This window comes from Polyodon spathula, chromosome 19 (genome assembly GCF_017654505.1).
Source record: "Polyodon spathula isolate WHYD16114869_AA chromosome 19, ASM1765450v1, whole genome shotgun sequence".
Taxonomy (NCBI): Eukaryota; Metazoa; Chordata; class Actinopteri; order Acipenseriformes; family Polyodontidae; genus Polyodon; species Polyodon spathula.
The window spans coordinates 9,074,756-9,085,500 of record NC_054552.1 but is presented as its reverse complement, the minus strand read 5'-3'; positions in this window follow the sequence as shown (position 1 = coordinate 9,085,500).

Genomic DNA, 10,745 nt, shown 5'->3' with positions numbered 1-10,745 from the left:
TAGCAGAAAGCTCTTGAGAAGAGCTCAGAGCATGCAGAGCATGTAATTTGCCTTGTGCATACAGTCGCATGAGCCAAGTTACACAAAATGAACAAGCCTATGAAATTACTTACCTACAGCTAGCTGCTCGATGGAACCTCACCTAATAGCATCGCATTATGTTCCCCGAGGATTGCAAAGCCGAAAGAATTGTTTCTCAAGTCCTGCCTGTAGAATGTCGGGTATGCCAATCATAATTATCTTGACAGCGTTCATTGTCAGAGATTGCCCATTCGTAAGCCTTGCAGTTGTTCAAGAAAGATGATGCACAGACTACGAGGACAATCTGGTTTTGGTCGTCATGTTCTTGGCATTTCACTCATAACTTGCAAGATCAAGTTGCGACTAGTTACATAAGACTTAGCTCAAGTTTAGATAGGTTATTTTAACATGCATTGAAATCTGACCAGAACAAGGGGTTAAACAACCCCTCTTGTGAAAAGTACACACGGCCTTGGTTTAACATTCCGATGGATGTTCCAACACACTTAGACCATGCTGCGGCGATGTCTTGGTTCTGATCCAGAAAATTGTGTCTCTTATTAAGCCACTAACATCCCTACATACATAGACTGCAGTAGCTGGTATTTATTGGAAGTCATAATCCTAAGCATTGTCATTGATGGATGCTTTGCACTGGATTATTTTTTCAAAAATTATGTCATTCATAGATCATTATCCCCCTCTCTAGGTTGTCATCAAACCTTTAGATCATGATCCTGGTCACCATCATTAATGTTCTAAACCATGATCACATCATTGAGTAGATAAGGTGGTTAAACTGGATGTAATGGGAGAAGGTTGTGCATCAATCTAATTCCCTAGCCTTTCATGCATTTTATCCCTGAAGGCCTGGATTTGAATGCATTTTATGTCACAGGTAAAGTGTGTTTGGTGGTCTTAGCTTAGTGTGCAGTGGAGTTAAGTCCTCCTCACAAAACCATCACAAACCTGGGAGCCTCTGCTTGAGAGAGGCTCCAGACTGAATTCAGGTGAGGTTTGAAGTGAACTTCCCGATACAGTGTATGATGGGAGCCTGTCATGGCACCTGCTGGTATTGTGTCTCATGGTAACGAGGGCTGAGGTATCTTTCTGTTTTTATCAAGTATTTTACCCCTGTTTTGCTGCCTAGTTGGAATTGTCCAATGTGTCTCCTCTGAAACCCACTTACTGATCATGAGAACTGAAGCTCAACAAGTAGTCACTTAACCAGCTAAACTTAAGCAGTATGAATATTACCAAGCTAATGAGCCCTAGAGGCAATGTTTGCCTGGCTCATCTGACAAGTAGGATTTTCTGAAGCCTAATGAGGTGAACTAGTTTTCATTTCTAAACCATGTGATCAATACAGCACTCCAGGTGGGCCCCAAGCCTAGGAACGTAAGTCACCCTTGTATTACTGACTTGTAATAGAAAAATATATATAAAAAAAGATTGATTATTAATGATAGGTTGTACAAGATGAGTTCTTATCAGGGTCTGTTAATCCAGCCATGCACCAGCCGCACAACAATGAGTCACCACTGCTCAGGTAACTCCAGACATGATGTCACACGTAGGTTGGCAGACACTGACCATGAGCATGTCACATTCACTAAGGAATGGCCCCTGTAAAATAAGTCAGGTTTTTGGCTTTACAAGAAATAAAGCAGTTACTCACGCAATGGGCCGCCAAACAGAACCACTCCTCAGAGCTTGTCACTGTGGAAGAGGGTGCCAGTATGGTAACCCAAATACTCACTGGAACATTGAAGATGTAATGCAGTCATACAAGGCTGGGGTGCATGGTTACACAGTAAAGAGCTCCCTCAGTCTTGCTATGGCATCTTCAATTAGCCTCAAGAGAAAAAGTCTGCATTTTAGGCGCATTATTCTTGGTCAATTTTGTTTTGTGCTCAAACTGCTTGTATTTATGGCCATGTTGTCATTGTGGGATTCAAAATGTTGTCTTGCAGTCAGATGTAGAATACATTACAAAAAAAAAAAAAAAAACATTTAGAAAAAAAAAAACTGTTGATGGATATTGCAGTAGATTTGTTTTGAAATGTATTGTTGGCTACAAAGCTTCATGACGTCAACCTTATCTTGATGATATTCAGTTTGGGACACTGAATGACAGAAATGAAATCATTGCTCTTGGTATCAAAATACAATCAGCTAGACACATCTTAAGTCAGCACCAAAGTCCTCTCTCCCACCTTGGCATCCAAATCTCTCCCCTTTATAGGTCCATGGTGGCTAATTGGCTAATTGGCTAAGATTACAAACCCATCTCCAGCTTTTATCCATTAGTTGAGAGCCTTGACAGAGACTGCCTGAGACAGATTGCTATTCTAATACACCCACTTCCATGCCAATTTTACACAACTATAGAGTGCCCAATTATTTTATCACCATTTTTTATTCAATTTGAATTGTCTAATTTTGTTTCCGTCACCACAGCAATTCACCACACATCTCAGGAGAACTGAAGGTTCAGTGGACATCCTCCGATCCCACAACCAAGCCAATTTCCTCTTTTACACCCAGGAACTCAAGAGTCAGTGTCAGCAAGCTACTGGCCTCTGAAGGGCAAAAGCCTGCCCAGAAGGTGTCTGCTTGAGCTTTCTAGACACCTGGCCAGTAGGGTCCACTATAGCGCGATGAGGAGAAACAGTCCATGACGGTTTTGCCTCCCTAATCCACAGAAGTGCCAGAGCCAATGTGACGCTCCACCCAGAATCCCCAAAACACAAGAGTTTTTTAACAAGGGGAACTAGGCTTGGTGCTGGCAGTTCCTAGTCTGTGCTACCTGGTCAGTTGACTCAAGTGTTCACAAGACTTAAGTAGACATATATTTTGACTGATTTATTCCCAGGTCTATACATAGCACCAACTAAACTTATTTTTCTGTAAACTAATGTAATCCATCTGTGTTTCCTTCCATCTGATGATGCAGATATCCTTATGCCTGGTGTTGATTGCTGAAGTGTAATGCTGGTTCCAGGGATCAGCCTATTTTGCCTTCCTGGTGCATCAGCACACACAATGACTTCAATGCTGGCTCCAGGGATCAACCACAGTGCAGCCTCCCTAGCACATTAGCATGACAACCGTCTGGACTGAGCTGAGTAGGGTAGTTCTCTGGGTTCTTCAAGTGGGCACCTTCCATCCTTGGTGTTCGTTGACTAGCCCATGACACCTTAAGAGGGCTCGACAGTGATTCTGGCGTCCCAGCATCACCTTTCCGTCCCCCACTCAGCTAAGCCTAGCTTATTTACCTTCCTTTCCATCGATGATGCTTTCTTTCTACTGTGCTTGAGATCCCCAACCAGAATCTTTTAAAGTATATGTTCTATATTTCATTGTAGTTTTTGTGTATGGTCTGCTTTTGGCCACAGATGTAATTCTAGCTCCTTGTAGTTTAAACACAAAAGTATCTACAGTCTCACTTAAAATAACTGCTTTCATTATAAAAACCACGCAACCCATCCCTTTAACTTCGTAACCGTAGGGAACATCAACAAACATTTGCTTACAACCTTTTCTTCTGACTATTGAAAAGTTATTAATGTGTCATTTTGTAGGCAATCCATTAACCGCTCAGCCCCTTAAACCACAGACCCACCTGTCTACAATAACTGACACAATTTATTGAGTGCAGCATTTTAATAAAAAACACAGTGTCCTCCCCACACTAATGCATGGGAATCTCAACCAAATTATGAACATTTTGGTTAAAAACTGTTATATTCCATATTCCTAACCATGAGGTTATGTGAGGTATGTAAGCTCTTGGGTTCCTGTTTATGTTGGTTGGCTGGTTTTGAACAAAACAAAAAAGATTCTCAAAGGCATAAATACATCTTGTGTTTCTAATTAAACCACACATCACCCATAAAGTACCATGTTGCACATTTTACCTGGTAAATTAGCATATGTGTCTTGAAACTAGTGCTAGAAGAAATGTTTGAATATTTAAAAAAAAAAACAACAAAAAAAAACACATTGCTTGAAATGTGTTCCGTAGCGAAAATGACCATGTTAATATTTGTTCATACTGTATGGCAGGGTTTATAAATGTATCAAAAAGATATGATGCTAAGGAAACCAAAAGTATTCATCAGATGTAGTTTGATAAATAATTTGATGCGGTATCATCACATAATTCCTAAGAGATTTTATTTTTGGTACAAATTATACTTTTGTTTTCCATCTTATTCAAAATTAATCATCTCTTAATGACAAAGACAAACAAGATCCCGTTGTTATGTAACATACAACTGCTTATCAAAATATAACTTACTGTACCATCATTACTTAATGTTGGAACGCCAATTACCATTAAACACATTGCAAAGGTCCAGGTTTTATTTGTCTTTATAAACCCGCTGACTTGGTAATACTACCGAATATGAAGTATCTATTTAGTGTGGCTATAAGATGGAAGATAATTCTAGATATTTTAGTTAACATCATGTAATCAAAGAAACTACCAAAATGATATTGCAAAAGTCTACTAGAAGCCGTAATAGTAGTGCAGCATTTTACGTTAGAGTTTGAAATGTCACATCTTTCAATTTTTGTCAGTTATTTGTTTAGTATATGGAAAACTACAAAGCTGTGTGTAATTAAGTACATTAATGTGACATTATTCAATTTGTTTAATTTGACTTTAAGAATCAAAATGAGTTAATTCTACAGGGTGATGCAAAACCTTTGATCGTAGGTGTACAACTAAACCAAGCTAACACAGACATTTTGAGCTTAGCTACACATTTGCTCTGACACTGCTCTAAATCAGTTTGGGTTCAGATGTTGTAATCTACAGGAATAGAGTTATTATAATGGACTAAACAGTGGTGTTGTATTTCCGAACCATAGAGAGAACTGTCTCCATACTCATTAATTCATAGCTTTAACTCCTGAGTTGTTTAAGTCTGTTTTTATTCATAAAATCAAGTTTGACATTCCTGAAACTGTTCCCGGAACTGTTAATGGTTTCCTTAAAAACAGTAAAGAACAGTTTTATAAATTATCAAACATTATTTTATTAATAAACACAGGCTTATTAATATTTTAATATGTCCAATTCTCATTGTTAGTATCTGAAAAAAATGCAATGAGCATTCACTGAGCAAAGGGGCCAATGAAAAACTATATCCTTCACAAAATACATCACAGTTCAAAGTCACTTAAAATGCAAGCAAGAGCGAAAACAAATTATGTATAAAAAATAGATTGCTTTGAAGCCGAATATAAACAGACCTCCTTGCTGCGCAGGTGTTTTAAAAGTTTTTTTCGGCTCATGTAAAAAGTCATGTCTTGTGAAAAAATATAATTTTTCACTTATAGCTTATGGATTTTATTCCCAAGTTGCTGGAAAATACCAAGAGCCAGCCATTTCTGTTTCAAATCCAGACATTTGCAAGTAAAATAGCTCAGAGCAATTCACAAAAACAGCAACAAATGTTCTCCAATCCATCCAAAATATCAGGTTACCCACCAAAGAAGGACCTGGAGACTGTAATGCAGGGTGCAGGCAGCGGGCATAACAACCTCTGCCTTTCATTCACCTCGCCAAGAGTCCATTATATGGAAATGTTTCCAATAATATATACTTTAAAGGAAATGCTAATAATGGTAATGCTCTACATTAAGAGAGCTGCAAGCCATTTTCATTATGATGAGATTGCTCATTCAATAAGTACACTTTTTTTCAAATTGAAATGGCAAAAAAGACATTTTAATCCGGCAAAAGAAAAAGACAAGTTTTATGAAAAATAAACTGGATTGAATTCAATTATAAAACCAAAACTGATTTAAAATAAATACTAGTTGTGAAAACTCTATTGAACTGAAAGAACAAAGCAAACTGTTGGATGTGAAATATATATTAGCAGTAGTATGGTAGTAGTACTATTAGTACAGTATATTACATTTCCAATCCACTGACAGGGTGCAGTGTGTCTCATATTCAAACTTACACTACAATTAAATAGTCCAAGATATTTATTCCATCAGCCTACTGGGCACTCTGTCTTAAGTCCATTTTAAAAAGCCTTGATACAAAAGGTATTGAATGTACCCTTAAAAAAGTTTTCACAGTAATTTTGCAGTTTCCCCTGCTTATCTAACCTAGGGGTTGCTTTGTTTTTTCTAACCAAGCTTTACCATACATCTCCATGGTTTACTGTGCTTGCCTCTTCTCTACCATGCTTCCACTATCATTACTACACCTTGATATGCTCATGGTAGTGTCTTTCATCTTGTATGTCTTCGGTGATAACTGTAAAAGTGCGGATCGTTTTTTATACGCTATACTTATAAGAGATTTGCAACATGCTCTTTAGTCGTTTTGAACTAGAGGCATGAAGTTATCCATGCTGTCTATTTCAATTGGCTTAGCTGGCGCCCCAACTCCTGCATGCATGAATACGAAAGATGGATCTGTGATTGTCATCTCTCCCATTCGTTCCAGAATCGTCTTTTTTCTGCACTGGCAGGGCCAACTTTGAAAAAGCAGCTTATCCCAACTGGCTTTCAATCAGGAAATGTTTAGCTAACATTTACTTTTAAACGCTGTAGGAATTGTAAATGTTTCTCGTTCAGAAAACTGACACGTTACAGCACAATGAATAGTATCAGAGCCTGTTGTGTGTCTTGTTTTTTTTACAATTATTCTAGACAGGTAGGAAAAGCAACCAAACATATGTTTCAAATACTATTGAAAATGTCATTTAGAAAAGCAAACCATAACCTCGCTCACTTTTGCTTCACAACACATTGGGATGAGCTTCCAGCATTGAGCATGTGGTTTAGAGTCCTGAGGGGACTTGTGCTTTCCCTGTCTTCTGTCGTTCCAATAGTGGGTTATTTTTCTATACAGACTCTGCCTGGCTTGAGCTCCTTGTTGTCTGGCTACTGTTAATTTAGATGCAGGTGAGCCTGCTTCTCAATCTCTTTAATTACCATACAGAAGAGCCAAGTTAGTTTGAAAGAGCAGTTACTCTATATACCACTTAAAAACAAGTTTCCCTGTCTACCTTTCTCGCTTATGTCATAGCCTCTGTAGTTTCTGTAGAAAAGTTTTTAATTAAACTACAATCACCAAAAAAACATTTCAAAACACATTTCAAAGTACATTAACTACATTATCACCTACACTGTGGCTACCATTCACTAATATTTGCTATTTGATATATCGACAATTCTGTGTGAGGCCAGGCACCCGTTGAGCACAAGCTGACACCTGCAGTGCTGGCCTTTGTCCACTAGGGGTCGTTTGGTCACTGACATCGACTGCCAGGCTCCTTGCAATTGGCTTAGTCGCAGGATAGGAGGTTCCCGTTCTTTAAAAAATATACAGCATTCATGTTAACTTATAATGTTGTTTCCTGAAGGACTTGAAAAAAATATTAAATATATTGTTTTTATTTGGCAGTCTTATAGCCCTCTGGGCCTTGGAACTCTGGGAAATGTTCTACGAAACATCCATTTGAAACTAGCATTGTCTTTGTCCATTTCCCATTTTTCAGTTGTTTTTTTTTTTTTTTTTATGGGGGGGGGGTTGCTTGTTTTTATGTCTCCAAGCTTTGGAAAATGTTATGAAATTTTACAATAATTTGTTGAAAATCATAATGCAAATTTGTAGCTTGACTGGTTTCTTTAGTATTTCTAGATTTAGCACTATTGACTGTCTAATAGCTATGGAGTTTTAATACTGGAAACTAAATAAATATATAAAAAACTTATTGGCGTAATTTGACATGTAAAAGCATTTGAAGTGGCAATATACAGTAACTTTAAACATGCAAAAACTATATAACTGTCACTATATTCATTTTGAACTGCTGTACTTTCTGAATTGATGCAGTTAAAAGGTAAAACATATACATCAAGTGTTATAACATCATATTTTTTGGCACTTTTGGTATAAATATATAGTGATAGTGACAGAAAAAAATGTCCAATTTAAAAATGGGTACTCCCTTCAAACCGTCAAATGAGTTTCTCTTATCAAAGATCTTAAAAAAGAGTCCAGCTATACATAGCAGCTAATCGTTTCCTTAAATATAAAAAGAAGGATATGAATGAGAGACTGTTTCTTACTGCAGTCACATTCATTGCCCAAAGTGAAACTGCTTGATTCTTTCTTGAAGGACATGATGCTCCATGGTGGAGAGAAAACATTAGCTTCATTGTTGAAGACCCTGGAGTGTATCTTTTGTACCGGATATAGAATTGGATAAAAAAAAAAATTGGAAAGTGCCAGATTGCACACAAACAATAACCCTTTTTGAACTCTGTATAATGCAAACATCCTCTCAGCTTTGTTAATGTGGTATTTTCAATTAGTTCCAGCCTGTGGATTAATCAATCTGACAAGACAAGGCACAAGTGATGTCTTTAAAAAAAAACAAAAAAACTATGGCTTTGATTTAAATCATCCTGATTTAATGTGGAAAGGCTTGATGAAGCTTGGTTAGAAACCATATGGCATTAAAGCAGAACTCTGACTCTATAAGACTAGACAACAAGAAGTTGGTAAGCCAACGGAGATGTAAAAATAGTGTAAATAGTGCATTTTTACAGAATCAAGACTCCCCAGTAGTTGTGAAATGTTCTTTTTCTTTCTTTTTTTTGTAATTAACCACCTTACCCCTGACAAACAATTCTGAATCATGACTCCCCAGCAAAAAGTGTATTGTATAGAAATAAATAATTACAGCTTACATTTTATTTTTTAATTACATCTTAGAAAAAAAAAAATCTAAGAACGCTATACATGTGGTTGTGCAAGGAGCTATATCAGGGATGACATTGCACTTGTTGGGTAACTGTGTACATTCTTCACAGAACAACATCTCCTGTGGTTTCATAACTCTTCCAGGCATCTTCACATTGACACTTGGGGTCTTCCTGGGCTCAGAGACTAGAGGAAAACCAAACAAACTGTTTCTTATTAGTCAGTGGGTGGGGATTGAGAGGACACTGAAGATCCTCAGATTAACTTTCACTTTGGGCTAACCTTTGAAACAGAAGAAATGTTAGGAACCAGAAGAGGCCCATCAGGGCTGGTTTCTTCCTAGCACACCATTTGCCACAACTAAAGCAAGCTAATAGAGTAGGACAGAATTTAAGAATGATCCTAGTGTGTTTGTGACTTGGCAGGTTATTCCATGCATTTACAACTTTCCTATAAATAATTTTCCATGCTAAGAGATTTAATTCTTTCAACCTGTACCGTAGAAATTCATGCTATGAAGTCCTGGGATTAGCCTGGCCTGTCCTTTTCTGTACCTTCTCGAGTGCATAATGTATTTTCTGTACAGGTGACCTGAACTGAACACGGTATTCTAGGCGGGGCTTAAGTATAGTCTAGAACTTCCCTAGACTAGTATTCCACACATTTGGCAAAGTAACGTAACATTTTATTTACCTTTTTAATGGTCTCTCCATATTGGTGAGATACTGTTAAAGATTTTTTTTTTAAAAAAATGTATTCCTAGCCAGACAGATAATGTGACAGGTTGATCCACAGTGTCAAATATGCCACATAAAGTCACAAATCAGAAGTCCGCAACAGATCATATTCCCATTGAGGTTAATGACAAGAGAACAAATGGTTCCCATCAAGTTCCATGAGGTTGGACATTATTCTAATTGATGCGCATCGCAAGAACATTTCCCACTCATACCACATACCGCAATTTGCATTTTCGTTGCGACGATTCACAATTTTGCTGCATGTACTAAGAGAAGATATGTTAATGAAAAGAGCCGCAATATACTAATTTCAATAGCTTCATTGCAAGATATCTCTAGCATTGTGAGTCATGCTACGTTGTTCAAATAATTAGTGGGAGCTGAGTTGTGCTTTGCTGCAGCAGAGGGTGCCTATACATGCAAGAGTGCAAGAATCAAAATACCATTGTTTGTGTTAAATGTAAAGGCCACCTGTACAATACATTCTGTTCCATCTTCATTTTACCTATTTTAATACTGTTATATATATATATATATATATATATATATATATATATATATATATATATATATATATATATATATATATATATATATATATATATATGCACTATGGTATGACCATAAATGTATTTTATTTTTAGTTGATAATAATAAAAATTGCACCAGATGAATTATCGGATCTATTAATTGTCTTTATCTACCAGGATATGTCTACGAGTCTTACTCGACCTCCCCAATTTACCGTGTACACACGTCAGATAAAAGTTCCGAACAATCATGTGGGACGAAAAAATTTTGGGGTGTTTTTTCAACCCACATCCCGGAGTTTTTAAGATCATGCTGCGTGTTCTTTTCCAGACTGACCCTTTACGGTCGTTTTTTACGCTGACAAAAGTTTTTTTGCACGAATGTTTTCAAGAATTGTTTACAAATTGACGCAATTGTAAGTGTCACAATTGCAAGCAGGTTTAGTACACCTCAAAACTCTCTCCTCCTTTTTGCAAATTTAGGCAGGAATGCCCATAATTACATATTTATTCATCTAAGGTTGAACCGCAAAGAAAAACTGATGCAGCAAAGCATTCCCTAAAAAGTCGCTTATAAGTACTGTGCTTGTTTAGTACATTTCACCCTAGACTTCCGATTTGTTTGCAACTGGTTTGTGACTATTGCAACAGACGCAGCAAATAAGTACATCTACCCAATAGTTCAGTACAACAAGACGAGGGACAAGG